The 18,880-nt window shown below is 38.2% G+C and overlaps 1 protein-coding gene across 2 annotated transcripts in view; it reads right to left on the bottom strand.

The window, feature by feature from the left end:
- Positions 1-18,880, bottom strand: part of SLC14A2 (solute carrier family 14 member 2) — a 500,849-nt gene that overhangs the window by 430,211 nt on the left and 51,758 nt on the right. Inside the window, exons 1-2 of one of the 2 annotated variants that reach the window (XM_045042185.1) lie at positions 14,244-14,442; positions 4,524-4,579 (exon numbers count right to left, since the gene is read on the bottom strand). The gene's annotated coding sequence lies outside the window, so the exon portion shown is untranslated. Of the gene's footprint in view, positions 1-4,523; positions 4,580-14,243; positions 14,443-18,880 lie in introns of those variants that run through there. The other variant, XM_023241947.2, reaches the window with a different exon arrangement.

Below are 18,880 nucleotides of genomic sequence, written 5' to 3'. Positions count from 1 at the left end.
CCATGAGTAACCTGGAGTCAAGATACTCTGTGCTGATATATGTGTATGAGTTATAAATACAGAACTCCAGGCACCAAGTTTGATCGAGGACCCATTTCCTGTTCTTCACACGTACCCTAATTCTCCTAGCGCCAACATTCAGATCCAGCTCCACTGCCTCTGAGAAGCCATTGGTCAATGTTCTAAGCCACTGAGGTTTACCTTTTTAAATCCTGTAATCACACTCTTCCTGTAACCATTCAGAGCCTTGCCCTTTTCTCTCAATGGTTTTAGGTAGACACTGCAACATGGTTAATATATATTTTTATGCATTTTCATGTGTTTTCCCTATTTGGTTAAGATATCCATTGCTTTGGGGATGATTAAAATAGTTAAAATAGGAATGAAAGGAAAAAGAGGAAAATGGGTGCTTTTTGTCCTAGTGCAAGAAGGTTTTAAAAGCAAGATATGGTCTAGAGAGAAGGATTTTCTAAATTCCCAAAGTTCCCCTTTGCAGATTAGAAGCCAAACCCAGCAAACTCCATGGTAGAATTTTACCCTCACATTGCAGAGAATAGAGACAATAGGGAGTTTTCTACAGATAAGACGAGAAGAAAGTATTTGCAGGCAAGAAAGAAGATAATTTTGTGTGGATACCACAGGATAAGAGTATTGTCAGGTTCTCTGAGAATCAAAGGCCTGGACTTTCTTGGGTCTTGACCAAAGGTGGGAAGTTAGTTCACTGAAACATTAGACTCTAGAGACTGAGGCCTTCTAGAACATCCAGGTTGCTGCTCTGCCCCTCTGCACCCAAGATGGCTAGGGAAAATCTTAAAGTCTGAGAGGGAAAGCTCTGATTTCGCATTTCATGAGCAAAGCTTGAGTTCCCATATGCTTCCATGGGAGGGAGGAACAGACACAGAGTTACTGAGACCTTGTAACACTGGATTCGATGAGAAGGATTAAGAAAAAGGATTAGATGAAAAGGATAAAAACCTCTCCAACATGTATATATTTGATGATTATATATTTTGATGGTGTGAGCAACAGCATAATACCCACAAAAAACAGATGAGATTCTCCATGTGGGAAGCTACCAGCACAAAGTGCTCAGGGACCAGACCAACCTCACTCTGGTGAAGGTAGGGAAAACTGTATATAAGAAAGGCCACCTCACCCCCCACCCCAGAGGGTGTGTCAGCTTTCCCTGCAAGCATCTCACCATCTTGGGAGGGGATACAGAGGTGCTTCTTGTGAAAAGAGAAATATTCCTGACAGAGCACTTATATAGTTCAAATTCACAGAATATTTGTCTAAATTAGTCCCAATTATACCTAAGAAACTATTCTAAAATGAAAAAGACTGAATCACCTTTAACTGGAAATTTTAAATCCCTCCTATCATTATGGGTAGAACTGAGGAAAACAGGCATAGAAAAGAAATATATTCTTTTAGGGGCGCCTGGGTGACTCAGTCCGTTGAGCATCCAACTCTTGATCTGGGCTCAGGTCACAATCTCATGGTTTGTGTGTTCCAGCTCTGCTCTGACAACACGGAGCCTGCTTGGGAGTCTGTCTCTCCTTCTCTCTGCCCCTTCCCTGCTTGCACACTCTCTCTCAAAATACATAAATAAACTTAAAAAAAGAAATGCATTCTTTTATTTTTTGACCCATTTAGAGTATGTAAATGCTAATCCCTTTTCACATGTTTAACACAACAAGTAGACTGCAGTCTCCCAGAGATCTGTGCAATGCTTTATGCTACATACACAATAGGTGCCTCTAAAATGTACTATATGAAGAAAAGAAAGAAAAAAAATATGGATTTCATTTCTTCCCTGCCTCTCACTCCACCAAAGTCAAGATAAATTATAAAACAGAGAGATTTAAAAAAAATAGCATAAGAAAAATCACAGAGAGAGTTCTGGAAAAAGAACTGGCATTCAGAAAGTCACAGGGTTTAGTCCTTGGAATATTAATACTGCTGGCCACAGACAGTCCTCCTGCCAAGGTTTCTGTCAATAAGCTGAGGTAAATATCTATCTGGACCAGTAAAGTCCCACAAAAGTAATAAGCAAAGTTTTCAATCCTCAAAAATATTTGAACATCTCTCTCTCTTACAGAGAAAAAAACCCGGGAACTTCTCATAAATGGATATTTCCCTTGGGGAACTAATATCCTCTCCAGGGTCAAACCTGCATTCTCCTGAAGATTCAGTGAGGCAACATTCACAGGAAACTCAGTTATTTTTTTCTTTCTTATTCTCTTACCTTAAAATTCACTTTGCTTTAAGAAGTCACTGAATATACATTCTTCTAATTGGAGCTTTCACTAGGAGAGAAACTAGGGCAAATTTTAGACAGAGCAAAGACAATCTTAAAAGTTGGCAACCAGGCCAGGGAAGTCTTAATGAGAAAGTTAACAGACTAGCTGGCTTTTTGTTGGTGTGCATGATGAGGTGTGCAAAGCTATTAACAACAGAACTCTGCAAAAAGCAGTGTGGAAAGCAGGTGAATATTGATTCTCTGTCTGAAGCTCATAAATAATTAAAGAGGCAATTGTAGTTTAAAGAAACAGGCACTACTTTTTTTTTTATATAACCTGGCATAGTGGTATTCAGAAACTCCCTGTATTCAGTATCCCATAAAAAATATCCTTCTTATCCTTTAAGAAACCACTCAAATTTCATCTCATTCATAAAGCCTTTCCTGACCCGTCATCCAGCCATCACCAACCATTCCCTTCTCTGAACTCAAAGAGCATTTATTGCCCCCAGCACTCAGTGGGCATAAGCTGTTAGGTATCTTTTTTTTTTTTTCTTAAACAAACATGATCCAATAGATGATAAAATCCTCCAGGGTAGGGTTCGCATTAAATTCCTCTTATTATCCCTAGTATCTAGCCTGGAGCCTGATCCACAGCCCATAAGAGTTCAATAAATGTTTGTTGTTAATGATGATATGTTGTAGATGCATCTGAAACATAATCTGGATAAACACAATACAGGAAAAGTGCAAATCATCATCTAACGAACATGCAAGCCAAGAAATCAATACAAGAGAGCTGTCTGAACTCCAAGTGAAAGACAAAGTAATGCCCTTCTCCCTGGCCCAACATCCAACATGGTGATGGATTGTGCTACATAAAATTATCGATAAAGACCAATGTAGCCACAATGATTTCTAAACAGTAGCAAGAAATATTAGATACAAAATGTAACATTACAACAAAGGCAGCAGAACTGAGAGGCAATATATGGGAGAAACAGACAGATTTGGTTGATGAAGAACTTCTTTACAAATAAGTAACTTGGAATATAATGAAAGCATGGCATTTTCATTTCCTCCTTCTCTATCTTCCCAGCCCAGAGACTGAGATGCTGATTTCTTACAAGATACTTCGAATGAGTGTCACTTGCCCCTCAAACAAAGGAGCAGGAAGGCAAACTTGGGCATTCAACCTTTGCCAAAACAAACTCAACCCTTTAAATGAGTTACGGTATTACAATATGAGTCAGGTTGCGTACATTCATACAATCCTCATTCACATGTACAGAGAGTAAAACAATCTACTTACCTCTTGTCTGAATTCCTATCTCCTTCCACAAGGTTTGGCTTATTAACTTAGTAACAGAAAGTACAGGCCAAATCTGTTCCAGCCGTGAAACTCATCTTGCCTTTCCCTGTCACTCTTTATTCTTTTTCTATTTATACCCTTTCTTTTATCCTGATGGTAGGGGACTCTTAGGGAGAAGGCTCTCTACCACTGTTATTGAATATGTAGGTAACATGTTCAGTGCCCACATTGGTCTAACTGATATGAAGCTGTGAAAAGATTAATCAGGCAAACCCAAATGCCGTTGGTCCCTGGGCAAAGATCTGGAGCAAGATGGGAGGAAGGGAAGACCAAGTGGGGGCCACAGGTTGAAATTCTCCCCTAGACTGCATATGCTTTGTTGCTATATGGACAACTGGAACAAGGATAATTAACTTAACTGATCAATTCAACAGAACATTGATAATGATTTGACTGTTTCAATAGGATTTACTAGTTTCTCTGGCTTAATTAACCTACCAAGAAGATTTGAATGAGTGCATTTACTCTTCACCTCATCCACTACCATGTTTATGAGTCACCTTTAAGATTCTGAAGGGGTCAAGGAGCTTGCAAAATTAATTGTCTATATAGATACAGCTCTGGTCTGGTTTTTCTTCACTATTATTAATCATTTTCATGCGTTGAATACACTAGCTAAAAGAAATAAGGATTGAATTCCATGGGTTAATCTATGTGTAGCAATAACAATTTCTATAGCCAACTTGGCTTCCTTCACAGCCAAAGGAAGACCAAAACCATCTCATTTCTTTGAAATAATTTGCCTGTGGTATCTCTTTGTGAGCCAAAGTTCTTATTGAAATAAAGAAAGAACTATACATATATAAAGTATTCCTATATTTAGTGAATACAGGAAGCTTCCATTATAAGATAAAGAATTTTCCTTCTAGATCCTAAAGACATGGCCTTAGAAGTGATTCATGTACTCACGGTCATTCATGTCCTGTTGGCACAGTAGATTGAGGTCCTCCAAGCCTTTTCTTTGTCTGTAGATAGAGGTGGAAATATTTCAGTGGGATGTACTCATGTCCAGAAACACCCAGGAAAACATGTCCATAAAACATCCAGTTTTCTAACTGGAAAGAGTCTAAACAGAATACAGAGTTCATTTAGGATGGTTATTTTTTTAGAATGATGGAGGCAGCCTGCAAAATGGTGAGTTGGAGCAATGGTTGCAGCCAGCACAAGGAGGCACTGTGGGGCAGAAAGTGGGATTCCCCACTAGATGGCGCCAGGATACATCTGTGGCACCCATGGGTATTGCTACCAAGGCAGAGCAGAGGGACGGGATCAGCTTTCACTCCTTTGTAAGCAAGGCTCTATATAGAGTGCTGTATGGATTAAAGTGAGTTTATGTGGGTATTTCACACCTCCTTAGGTTTGATCTTAAATTGAAGATATACCTGGGATGGCACATGTATATGTTCTTATGAGTAGGATTCCACATGCGGGTATGAATATGGGTGTGTATGAACACACATATACATAGAAAAATGTTACCTTATATAGACAGATATGGGTTGATATGAGTACAGATATGGATGGAGGGACGTTATTACAACAAATAGAAATCTGGATGGAGAAAGAGGACTAGTTTCTGTTGAATGTGTACAGTCTGCCAGGACTGTATATTTTCTCATTGAAATGTGACAATAGCTGTGAAAATTGGCTATTATTACCTCCATGTTTACCATAAAGAGGAAATTTCATGAACTTCATACAGATTAAGAAACTTGCTCAAGGTTACAGAGTTGAAAAACTGCAGGGCTTGGATTAAAATCTAGGTCTGCTTAGCTCCAAAACTTTAACACAGTCTTCAAAACCATAATACAGTCATGCTTCACATCACATAGACTTGCAATAGATTTTTGCAATGTGCAAATTAATTCCATACCATAATTGTGGTATGTTTGCACAAACAATACAGACATGTGCATTATACAAAATTAAAATAATATATATGCAAAAGCTTGATCTATGTTGGATTGCAAATATATATACATAAAGTTAAATACCACATTCCACTTTCCCCCTTTTTACCCCAAGATAATTATTGAACAACCCCATCATAGAACTATACAGAAGAATGAATTCTAATACGTGACCCAATTAAAATGAGTCATTTAAAAGAATAGTAAGCTTATTTTAAAATGGATATATCAAATCCACATGCATACATAATTGAATACATTCACTACTTGCCACAAAATACATTAGCATTAAGGTGACACTACGAATTCCATTAATATTGCCTCTTTATGTTGTAGGAAAAGCCATTTCCATTGAGGTGGTTGGAACACCTTAATTCAACCCACTCCACTAGGGTCTATTGTCATTGAAGACTGTGTAGCCTTTGGGCAAAAGCCTTTCAATCTTTTTTTCTTCTCCAGAAAGTGTGTTGTTCTGTAAATTATGTTTTTGTGACGCAGATTAAAGAAGATAGTGCATAATGAGCATTTAGCACAATGTTTGGCAAAAAAAAAAAAAGTAAAAAAAAAGTTAAAAGTCAACAATGGTGAGTATGATGACTGTAAGGAGAAAAAAAAGGAAGCAGAGGAGGGAGTGGTGAAGGAAGGGAAGACTAAGGAGGAGAAGAGAAAAAGTAAGAAGAAAGAAGCGGACAAAGAGAAAAGAAAGAAGGTAGAATTATAGCGAGATATAGGATCAAAGTGACAATTTCCAGCCCTTGCCTTCTCAGTGTCAGAGCTTCTCCCAGAGATACAAAAACACCATCTGAAATAATATGGGATATTAAATATATGCCCTGCCCCCTGAAAATTATTCTATTCTTCATCTTAGGCTTTGTGCAATTTTCCTTTTTTTGTCTAAGATTGGTTACCTTTTCTGTAGGCTAAAGAAGAATGTCCTGAGAACAGAGCCCCTGGTTGAGATTGTGGAATTGAAAAAGAGGAGAAAGGCAATAAGCATTTCATCAACTTGTACTCTGGGCACTTGGAAAATATTTTGGCTGTGTTATTTACAAATGGACTATTTGGCAGCATGGTAAAGGTTAACATCGCTGCTCTGAAACTAGATGGAAGATGCGGAAACTCCTTCTAGAGAAAAAGTGAAATAGATTTTCTCTGGTGTTTCTGAGCTCTAAAAAACAGTATCTGAAAGGAGAAATCATAATGCAGACAGAGGGGAAAAAAGGAAAATATTCTTAAAAGTAAAATTCCATTTAGTAAATTTCCTATGTAGATTTTTGTCATATCAGGCCTGTTTCTTTCCTTTGTGTTGGGGAGTGTTGGGAATTGAGTTGGTAATAAGTTAATAGCAATAATACAGGCTAACATTTATTGAATATTACTATATGCAGAGCACTGTTTTTCATGTATTTTATCACTTTATACTCAATATAATTCCATAAAGTAGGTATCATACTACAGATGAGAAATATGAGGCTCAGGGAATTTAAATAATTTGGTTAAAGGCACAGAAGTATTAGTTGGCAGAGCTAAAACTCAAACCAAGGGCTAGCTGAAAGGAAAGCCATCTGTGGTTTACCATGCTACACTTAGATAACTTATAAGATGCCTGCTTCACTAACTCACACACAGTAGGTATTTGATAATGCTTCCCTTTGATTTTTTCAAAGGTGTTACTGACCTTGGATTGTTATTTCTTTTTCTTTTAAGTTTATTTATTTATTTTGAGAGAGAGAGAGAGAGAGAGAGAGAGAGAGTAAGAGAATATGAGTAGGGGAGGGGCAGAGAGAAAAGAAGAGAGAGAATCCCAAGCAGGCTCCTCACTGTCAGCACAGAGCCCCATGTAGGGCTCGAACCCATGAACTATTAAGATCATGACCTGAGCTGAAACTGAAGAGTTGGACACTCTACCAACTGAGCCACCCAGGTGGCCCTGTTACTTCTTTCAGTAAAGCTGTTTTTTATCTGTGCACAGGCTGAGAGAATGGGGGTCTGAAATATTTATTCTTTCCTGGATGTTTCTGTTTGGCTGATCCTAGATCTTTGTGTAAAAGCCTAGCATCATCCTTCCCTGGGCTTAAAAAGCCATGAGATATGGGCCAACAGTTGGAGGTTACCTCCATGGGTACTTGAGGAGATGAGACAGGCAGGGATGAGAAGGAAGATGTCTGACCCCCCTGGGGGTCCTTTTTCTACACCATTCTGGCACATTCACACGTATAAAATCATGTGAGATACCTAATTTTTTTAAGTTAAGGGAGAAACTCAAAGCTTCACCTTGTCTCTAGCAAATAATTTTCTGAGCTATTACAGGACTATAACAAATTGGATCAGGAGCACTGGGCATGGTGGCCACTAATCAGTTATTGGCACAGTAGGAAGACATGACATCAGCTATAGCTGTTGTTCAAGGAATGACTATTTCAACTCTTGTCCTACAGTCTCCTTTTATCTGCTTAAACTCCAAACTAGGATAGCAAGATGAGTGATGAAATCAAGGCCCATAGATGTCCAAGGTCACACCATTAGTCTACAAGTGAACTAGAATCCAGGTGTTGTTGTTGTTGTTTGTTAAACTTCCAGTCAAAACTAATCTCTGATTCAAGGTATTTCCACAAATATTGGAAGATGGCTTGCTGGGGAAAGAAAGGAGGATCCTAATTAGTCAAATGTGTTTGGGAAATGTGGCATTCTCTATCATCTTTTCAGAATGTAAGATATACATTATGCACACAAAAGTCTCATAAATCCTGCTATAAAATTTTAAAGCTCATTCTCCCCATAAATTCTGTACATTTTTTTTCAGGTTTTTTTTTTAAACACCTGTTAATATGCAGAGGCACTAGTATTTCTTAGAGCCCATTTTAAGAAATAACACCTCAAAGCAATTCAGAGAGAGTTCTGGAAATGTTTCTTATTGGGAATCAAAGTATAAATAATAATTATAATAATTGCCTTTTGTTGATATTTCTTTTATTGGTATTTTTATTGGTATGCTCATACTCTCTCTTCAGAATACCGCCATATATTTGTAATAGGTCTCTTGGGTCCCCAACTTTTCCTGTCAGATTGATTCTCTATTTTCCTACCAGATCTTCCTTTCCTAAATACACTTTCATTATGCCTTTCTCACCCCTCTATCTGTGACATTCTACTGTTCTCAGTCTGGCATTTTGATCTCTGCGCTGCTCTCCAAGATGAGCCCTTTGGTTTAATCAACCAACTCACTCTCTGATCCCTGCACAGGATACAAGCTTTCTCAATTCCCCCACCTTTGTGTTCTCCCCTCTGCCCACACGTGCAGGTGTATTTGTCAATAGATTGCGGTTCCTCTGAGAGCACAGGTGGTTATGTGCTCATTACTGCTTCCTTCACAGGACCAGTTGTCTACCTGCATTGCCTTCAAATCCTGCCCCCTCATCTATGACTCTCAAAAATGAATGTCCCTAAGCAGGATCACATTTGATGACCTGACACTCAGCAACTCATGTGGTGTTATCTTTAAGCTTAACTGTGGTGACAAAATTTTATTATTAAAGAAGTCAGAAATATCTAAAAGAATTAATTTCTGAGGGAAAAAGCAACATACATTTTTGTTCTGTCTTTTAAAAAAGTTTATTGAAATTTTAGACTTCAAGCCCAAGTTTTTGTGTTGGTTGTAGGAACAGGTGCCCATGGGGTTATGTCAAGGACATACTCCAAGTAGTTCCATTTCTACCTTATAAAGTAACTGTTTGCAGAAGGATCAATGAATATAAAGGCAGAGAGGATGAGATAGAAGGACAATCGATATCAAAAGATCTGGCTTTGGGTTCTGGTTTTATGGATGACTCCTGAGTGACCTTGGGAAAAGTGACTTAACCTTCCTGGGCAGCACTTCCCTCGGCTGTAAAATAAGAAGTCTAATATTTAAACTCACAGGGTTATTGTGGGAATTAACTGTGGTAATTGCTGTAAAATGCCTTGTAAATTATAAGGGGCTCTGCAAATATTACTGTTAAGGAAATATTCTGGGCATCTCAGGTTTATTTGTCTGAGATGCCCAGAATATTGGATCAGGAGCACTGGGCATGGTGGCCACTAATCAGTTATTGGCACAGTAGGAGGACATGCCATCAGCTATAGCTGTTGTTCTAGAGGTACAGCTGTTGTTAATACTAGAGGTATTTCCAACTGACCTAGAATAATTTCTATCACAGAACATGAGATTCTCTTATGTCTCTATGATCGCTCCATGTTCTAGTTCCAACTCTGTTCATATTTACATTTAGCGGAGTTAACTTTTTAAAAACATTTTTTTTCTCTTTATTGTTTGAAGACTGCTGCTCGAGCTGTTGTTAGTAACCCAATGAAATATGCTGAATCCAACCTAGGACTTTCAACTCCCCCTGCACTGTCCCCCCTCTCCCCCCAGTACACACACATACCATCAGGTTTTCCTTCAATTCTTCCCCTTCCATTCCCTTCTGTTCCCTTCCCTCCCTCCTCCTTTCCTTTTCTCTCCTTCATGCCTTCTTCTCTTACTATTTTCTTTCTTCCAGGAAGAGTCTAGAAATATTCACATCAGAAAATACTACATGACCAGAGTGACTATATTCTACTTCACCCCTGCCTAAGTCTACATGAAACACTTTGTAAAGCCTCACCATTTTCTCCAGTGCATTCAGTTCGGCTCTACTCAAACATAGGTAAAATGTACCTAACTGTATGTTATTTACCAATTAGGTCCCAGGGCAGACTATAAAGTTAATGCAAAATCTACTATGCAAGACACTTGATTACTGAAGAGCATCCCCCAGGCATTCTGCAGCCTATAGGGGTGATACATTTTCTATGATATGATGGGAATTATTGGCTCACTGGACCAGAACGCTCTCAGAGTCCACGTAAAGACCCTTATTTTCACAATGAATTGAAAAGCCAACAGACTCTGGTTTCCTGCATATTCACAGTTTGCAGATTATTGATCTGATAATGAATCCACTCAGCATCCTCTGGGTATCCTTAGTTCAATGTATGTGCAATTCCCCTTCACAAGGCCTGCGTCACACAACCCCTGGAACCAGCACCTGCACACCAGCTGCTTATGGTGCTCAATTTCTCAGATGATTTTTGTCTTTAAAGTGTAGTATTTCGGCCTTCCTCAAAAATACAAGGTCAAGAAAAGTAATACCCCCTAGGAAATAATAAGTAAATTGCCATAGGCACTGAATTATAAACAAGAAAGGCCTGCATAAATATCATAGAATTTTCAAGCTGGAATGAAATGTAATATAATTGTTTACAACTTATTGCATATTAAGGCTAGCCTTGGACTAAAGGCAAACTCCTTTTCAAATTAAGTGTGTGTAAGTGTCTGTGTGTATTTTCCTAATCCAGTACCCTCATGTCATGCAGCCTTTCAGGAAGGTGTGTTCTTCAGTGGCTAACTTGAGTTACACAAGAGCTACATAGAATATTTGGGAGGTAAGGTCAAACTTGATCTCATCCCCATCTGGTCTTTTAGAAAAATTATCTTCTAAATTTCAATATAAAAATCAAGTTTGGGGGCGCCTGGGTGGCTCAGTCAGTTAAGCATATGACTCTCAGTTTCAGCTCAGGTCATGATCTCGTAGTTTTACGAGTTCAAGCCCTGAGTAGGGCTCTGTGCAGGCAGCACGGTGCCTGCTTGGGATTCTCTCTCTCCCTCTCTCTCTCTGCCCCTCTCCCACTCACACTGTCTCTCTCAAAATAAACAAACTTTAAAAATTAAAAAAAAAGACTGAGTCTGCTCTGAATGACCACTATCTCCTATATGCAGATGAAAAGGTACACACTACTTGTCTATTTCCATGGCCTGCCTATCCCCACCAGCCTCTCCATTTCATGTGTCCATCTCAGGCTCTATTGGAGATCCTTCTGCTTCAAGCAGAACTCCAAAGCAGAATCTGTGATCTGAACTACTGCTCTGCCTCCCATTCTCTTCTCCCTTTGGAAGTCCCTCTCTCTTTCCACGCTCCTGTCTTCTTGCACTGGAGCTGAGGGGTTCTGTAGCAGATCCCTTTGTTGAGATCCCAGAGATTCACATATGTGAAGTGTTCACTTTGCATCTGTGAAATAAAAGAATGAATGGATGGATTCCAGAAGGGGTCCAGCCAGTAATCCTCTCTATAAGGTCTTGCTCTCTGACATGTTCCATGTTCCACCGGATCTTCATGTTTTTAATATGTGAAAAACTGAAAAGATCTCTAAAGTCATCAAATTCATTTTCTAGTGATGGGATTTTAGCTTCAATGCACACATGAAGTCTTGAGTCATATGTCTTTGAGTTGCATTTACTCAATCTCTTTTTCTATCAAGGGCTCATAAGCACCAGAAAGGCAATAACCCTTTTCTTGCTTCTGGGTTTAACCCCCAGTGGTCCTCAGTATATAATTCTGTTCAACAAATCCTGATGTCCAGCTATTTCTGGTCCTTCCATCCCCAGATAATTTAGAGTTAACTGTAATAAAATGATTTGGAACTTACTGCATGAAGTCACTAAAGATCCTTTGTCAGGTAATTGTTCTTTTATCTCTAAAAGAACATTCCAGCTTGTCCTTTACATTCACTGGCTCAAAGTTCATGCAACCTATGCACATGACACCTACACCACTTTTGGCCTGCTGATCTGAAGACATCATCCATCAGCAGATGAATGGTAATGCTGACCTTTGGCCCTCTATGCTGCCTGACTGGTGTTGCTGGGGGAAGGTCAAGGGCCTGCTGGACTGCTGCTAGGATGCTGGGATGTTGGAGGAAAGGCTCTTGGGACAGTGGTTCCCATGTTCAACATCAAATTGTAGGCTTCGGTTCTCAACTAGTTCCATATCATGGTCAACACTACAACTATACCTCAACACCTACATCTTCTATCAAGGTATTCTGAACAGAGCTGAAAAAGCTACTACCAAAGACAGGTATCTCCTCTCAGCAAACTCTACCCTACTTCCCATTCCTTCTCACCTCATGGCATTCTCTCTTCATGCAAAATTTATATAATGGACTGTAAGGCAGGGGGTTCACTCTGGCAAGCAACTGGGTAGGTACCTTACCTGAAAATGGATTTTTTTTTAAATTTTTTTTATTTGACATTTATTTATTTTTGAGACATAGAGAGACAGAGCATGAATGGGGGGGGGTGTCAGAGAGAGAGGGAGACACAGAATCTGAAACAGGCTCCAGGCTCCGAGCTGTCAGCACAGAGCCCGATGCGGGGCTCGAACTCATGGACTGTGAGATCATGACCTGAGCCGAAGTCGGTCGCCCAACCGACTGAGCCACCCAGGCGCCCCGAAAAGGGATTTTTTTAACCACAAAAAGAGGTTTAAAAATTGGAAATTGCTTTTAATTCACAAAAATGCTTTGATTAAATTTGGCTAGCTGATATAAAATCAAGGCTTACATATCCAGTAAAATTTCCTTTGACATTAACCAGTTAACCTGCATATAAGGCAATGATTTGTTAACAGTATTTATTTTATAGGTAAGGCCAATTAGCATTGGGATTTTTAGCCATAATAAATTTGCAATATCTACTTTATTCTCAAGAATGTTATTGATAAGACAAAATAAGAACACATACTTATCATCATTGCCTTTATACCCACACTTACAAAGAATCTAGACACCCCACCATACAACATTCTCAAAAGTCAATAAACCCCAACCCTCCATTAGACCAGTCAGAAGCTTTCACAGTTAACAGGGAGCCACACACTTCAGCTCTGCAATCACACTATGGTAATGGTGGAGGAAATCATCAGGTAGACTAGTAGGATTCCATTTAACAACCATTCAGTGAGCCTGAATAGTTGGAATAGATTTTGGAACTTCCTCCTACGTGCACAGATGGATCTGTAAATATGTCCTCTTGTTCTAAAAGGAGCCTCAAGAGGCTAATATTCATCCATCTCAAAAAAACTTGTTTGAACTCTTGGGGGATTCCCTTTAGTTTTGTCATTACCACTATGGAATAATATACACATAATTAAGTGACAGCATGCCCTTTGTTTGAACATTATTAAATATACAACAATTATCACATATAGGATATTCTATGTGCATACAAGTCCCTTTAGGGTAATGCATATTCTCAACCCCAACCAAAACCAAAATGAGTTATTAACATTCACTCTTCAAGTTCTGTAAAACCAACTTTCAGATCGTGGCACTAAACACTCAACTGCTCAGGCACCTACACAAGCTGGCTGGAGAATTCATGTGCTATAGTGTTTGACACACTCATTCTCTCAGGTGAAATACTGCGGGCAAAACAGCATAATTTATTAGGCTGGTATGGCAAGGGTGAATAATTAGATCATCTCCTTGTACAAGGCTACATTTTATGATGATCTTTTTAACACTGTCAGAGGCATGGAGGGGGGTTGAAAGTAAACTAATTGGGAGATGCTCTATGAGAAATAACAGCTATACCATTCCATGCCATTGAAAGTAGGATCCTATCCTCAAAAGGCTTTCAAATCATCTATACTATTGGCTAACAAGCACTTCAAATCTTTTAATAATGGGAAAATGATCATATGTGCATACACACACACACACACACAATGTTAGGATTTTTGGTGGATGGAGAGAAAAAGGAAAAGAAGCTTAGAAGCCAATAATTTCCTCCATGAACAGGTAGAAACAAATTTCCAAATGTTAGTAAGACAGCACAAAATTAGAAAAAGCTATGCCTTACCCTGCAGTTCCTCCTGAGCCTTGAAATGATGGTTTTGAGAAGAGTAGCCAATATCACCAAAGAGACAACTCTGAATAAGAATTTGGGATCCTTCTCAGGTGGTCAAGGTGAAGAAGGCAGCTGACATGGGGGACACATGTGTGTCCAGGTGTTTGCTATCTTGGCTCACTCAGTCCTTCCTTATTCTTTATCAGCAACTGAGCACTAAAGTGGGTTTGGCAAATCTAGGAGATCTGCTTTTGAAGTGCCTCCCCTTGGACTGCCTTCATTAGCATCCCGTTCTTCTTCAATGGTCAAGTGTTACGTGAGGATCAGGTTGTTCTCCCATTGGAGAATTTGCTTATCATTAAGTAGCCAGACAACCCATCTCAGGGGCCCCAGCGAGAACTATTGGAAGATCATGCTTCCTGTGGCCACTCTGGTTCTGCTTGGTTTCCCCTCTGCCACATTGTTTCCTCCTTTTTTTTTCTTTACACATTACTGAAAGGTTAAATTTTTACAAATCTTATATTCATAAGACATTTTTGTCTTTGAGCTGATTGAAGATAAGGAGGGCTGGTACACCTGGCCTTCCCAGGATGGAAAACTCCATTTGAGAAACTAATTGACTATCTTGAAGGTTGGTACATGAGCAAACTTTACCATGAAATTCAGAAAACAGAGGCAGATTCAGAGAAAAGGTCATGATAAATGCTTCACATAGGATCTTGTCCCTTCCTCTCTGAAGAGGACCAAACCAAAGTCAAATTCCATCCCTGTGGTTATGACTGAACTGAAGCAATTTTAAACTCAGGTGCCTAGAATGTCAGCTTTCATCTTCACTTCATTCTTCTCCTTCATTATCATTATCACAAAAAGAAACAAAAATAGTCTTTTATTCCCCAACCTTAAGCAGAATGATTTGCACATATTTGCCTTAAGCATAGGGTAAAAACTAAGGCTCACTCATATTCACAGTTTCCTTTGAACATCACATAATTGGTCCCTAGATTTCCCTGAAATCTTATATTTTATTCTGAAACCCTTACATTAGCTATGACTTTATCCTAAGGATCAACTCCCTTTAAGCCTCAATATCTATCCCTTGCTTTGGGAAATGCAACTGTTTTTCCAAAGGCTCAGCATGCTGCCCTTTGGGCTTTTCCTATATCTATAGCAACCACTCTGTTGGGGAACCTTACAAATAAAACTAGGCTTTGGGGTTTGGCACACATAAAAAGACACACTGCAATAATAAACATTTTTGGTTCTTTGTTTAAAGCAGCAACAACAGCAACAACAGCTTATTAATAACTGCTGAGGTACTGTCTCGGTTCTGAATAATGAAAATGGATCCTATTCCTTGAAATTTAGTATATTTCCAAGTTGATTTGCTCCTGCATTTAAGGCATTTCCATCTGATAAATTAATATAAGACCTATGTTTAGAAGAGATGTATGGTCTCAACTGGCAATTGAGAGTGGAGTTCTCTGTTATCTTTAAAGGAGTTTCCTAATTTCCTCTAAGAGGTGTATATTCCTATTTTTAAAGTCTTCCCTTTCAAAGAAATCTAATGGTTTTGTGAGGCCATTCACTCTGCTCTCAGCATTCCCATGAGGCTTAGAGGAGAACAAGTACCAAATATTTTATAAATGGGGATAAATAAAGAAAACAATGTCTAGTCATGTTGGATTCAAAGCAACATTTCCTTTTATTTAATAATCTCCTTACTAAAAGGAACCAGGGCTCCTTGGAGAAATGGCTGATTCTGAGACTGGTACAGGAAATATATAAGATAAGCTTAGAGAATCTTGCATCACCAAGAAGTAAGAATTTAAATACACAGACACAAACAGATGGTGAGAATGTGAAAGGAACACAGAGGCAAAAGCATTCAATGGCCAAAGCTGGAACAATTTGGACAACAAAATAAATAAAGTAATAAAATAAGTATTCACGAGTCTGTATGGGAGGAAAAACTTCCTTCTACTTTCTTATGTTCCGTGATGGGGTCTAAGAGTTAAACTGACATAAGACATTAACAGCAAGAAGGATACAAATTTTATGTAATATTTTTACATGTACACAGGAATCTTCAGAAGGAAAATAAAGAAACTGTTAAGCTCAAAAGCTTATATAGGTTTTTTTTTTAAACAAAAAACAATAAATTGTGGGGATATGACAAGACACACACATTTAGAATAGAGGCAGTAAATCTTTGGACAGTGACCAGGAAATATATGGGAGAAATTAATGGAAGATAAGGATTATTTTAGTAGGTTTGTTCATACAGGTCTATTTTGGAAATGATTCCAGTCTCTGGTGAAAAGAATGTTCTTCTTGTGCTGATACAAAGAGGCCATCTATTCATGCGAAATTTTAGAACCTGGTTTTAGTAGAAAAGAGAAAGAGAACTCTCCTGTATCTGATGTTTCTCAATGCCTTCAGCTCAAAAAAAAAAAAATCAGTATGCTAAAATGATATATTTTGAAGTAACATGTCCTGAACTCCTTCAAGTACATACTGACATAAGTAAATGATTAAATAAATAAATGGGGGACAATAGACAAATATCCCAAGCAGAACAGTTCCAAATAACTTATGTGGATAACCAGCTCTCAAGAAGGTTAAATATAACTCCCCACTCTTTTCAGTGCATGCTGCTTATTAAAGTGACTTCCTTCCAAAGAGATTCCATACAATATGGACAAGGGAAAAAGAGTTAACTTTCTAGTTGATAAACCTTACAAACATTATCTCAAACATAAAAATGATCTCATCTTGATAGCATGTACCCTTGATATGAAGTGATGAGAATGCCACATTAGCCCTGTGGTCTTCCCCCCAGAGAGACATGACCCCACTGCAATCATGATAAAAATGTTAGAAAAATGCCAATTTAAGGACTTTCTACAAAATAACTGACCATTAGCCTTCAAAACTGTCAAGGATATCCAAAAATGGAAGTGTGACCTTCTGTCACAGCAAGAGGAGGCTAAGAAGACATGATAACTAAATGTAATGTGGTATCCTGTGTGGGATCCTAGAAGCAAACAAGATAAAAAACAAGGAAATCTGAATAAAAGCATAATAATGTATCAATATTGGTTCACTAATTGAGATAAATATACCATACTGATATAAGATGTTAATGTAGGGGCAAAAAGGATGGGCATATGGGAATTCTAGCTTTGCACTGTTTTATAAGTCTAAAATTATTCTAGAATAAAAAGACTGTTTCCTTTAAAAATGTAATTTATTTACTATACCCTAGGCAAACTTAAGTGTATGGTACATTGACTTTCAACAAATGTTTGTTGAATGTGTGAAAATAAAATTTATTCTTTATTCTCTCTGAGTTGACCTTAGTAAATCACCTTCTATTCAGGAGATCTTCTTTTATTTAATACCAAAATGACTTTGAGGGCAAAAGTGGTATATAAAAAAAAAGGAATTCTATAGTGGAAAAATGAGAATTTCTTAGCAAGGAAAGTATATATGACATAACTTAAAATCTCCATCACAATAAAACAATAAAAATTATAACATCAATAAGAGGTTAAAATTTTTATGTTCAAAATACTTTCACATTTATTTGCAATGTCAATTCCTATAATAATGAATTGAAAAAGGCAAAGTAGACATTACTTTCTCCATTGTAAACATCAAGAATCTTGACACAAAGGGAAAATATACAACACATTTAATGTAGAGAAGTGCTTCCTTATCTACATGTTGGCAATAATTAGATTGTAGCTTGGGTCAGTGGTCTCACTTCTCTGGGGTCCAGTTTCCCTATCTGAAAATGAAGGGTACATTCATGATAGAGGAAAGTTCATGTAGAATAGAAACCCTCCTCCAATCCAAACACATAGAATATAATAAATTATTGTAAAATAAATACATAAATGCACTAAATATTATGAAAAAAAAATCCAAGGACCAAAAAGGGAAGGAAAGTATGGTATAGGCAGAGGCTAAAGCCCCCATGGTCACCAAGGGGATAAGACTAGCTGTGTATGTATGGTCCAGGTGGGGCCCTCAGATGGGAATGTGTGGGCTCCAAATGGCTCAGACAGACTATGTGTAACAGAGATTGAAACATCTTCTCTTGTCTGCCCAGGTGGCCTCTAAAAACATGCTCCTTCAGAACCTACTGCCAAGTCAAAATTCTCACATGAGCCTGCTTTCCAGGCTATTGTAGGCATGAGCACTAAGAGTATTGCTGAACTGATAAAATAAGGTTGTCTGTATCCAGACACCAAGAGGCATCGGCTAAAGCAATCATGAAATGGCCTTCCCAGAAAGAGGCATAGGGAGGAACTCCCCAAGAGATGAGTGAAACCAAAGAAATGGGAGAATTCTCATTCAAGGAAATAGAAATAATTGAAAAAAAATCTAAAAAGATGTTTAAAAATCAATTTCTTTGAAATCTTCAAAGAAATATGGGAGGATTGGGAGACTCAATAGTGTGTTAAGTATTAGGCTAACAACCAAAGAAATTGTGAAGTAAAAGCTGGAATTGAGAAAATTTCCCAGGATGAAAACAGAAAGACATAGTGACAGAAAAAAAAATGAAAGAAATTGACATCAAGGCTATGAAGTACTAACATGTCTAATAAGAAATTCAGAAGAAAAAATATACAAAGAACGAGAGA

This window comes from Felis catus, chromosome D3 (assembly GCF_018350175.1).
Source record: "Felis catus isolate Fca126 chromosome D3, F.catus_Fca126_mat1.0, whole genome shotgun sequence".
NCBI lineage: Eukaryota > Metazoa > Chordata > Mammalia > Carnivora > Felidae > Felis > Felis catus.
The sequence above is the reverse complement of the archived record's forward strand: the minus strand, read 5'-3'. Positions and strand labels throughout refer to the sequence as shown.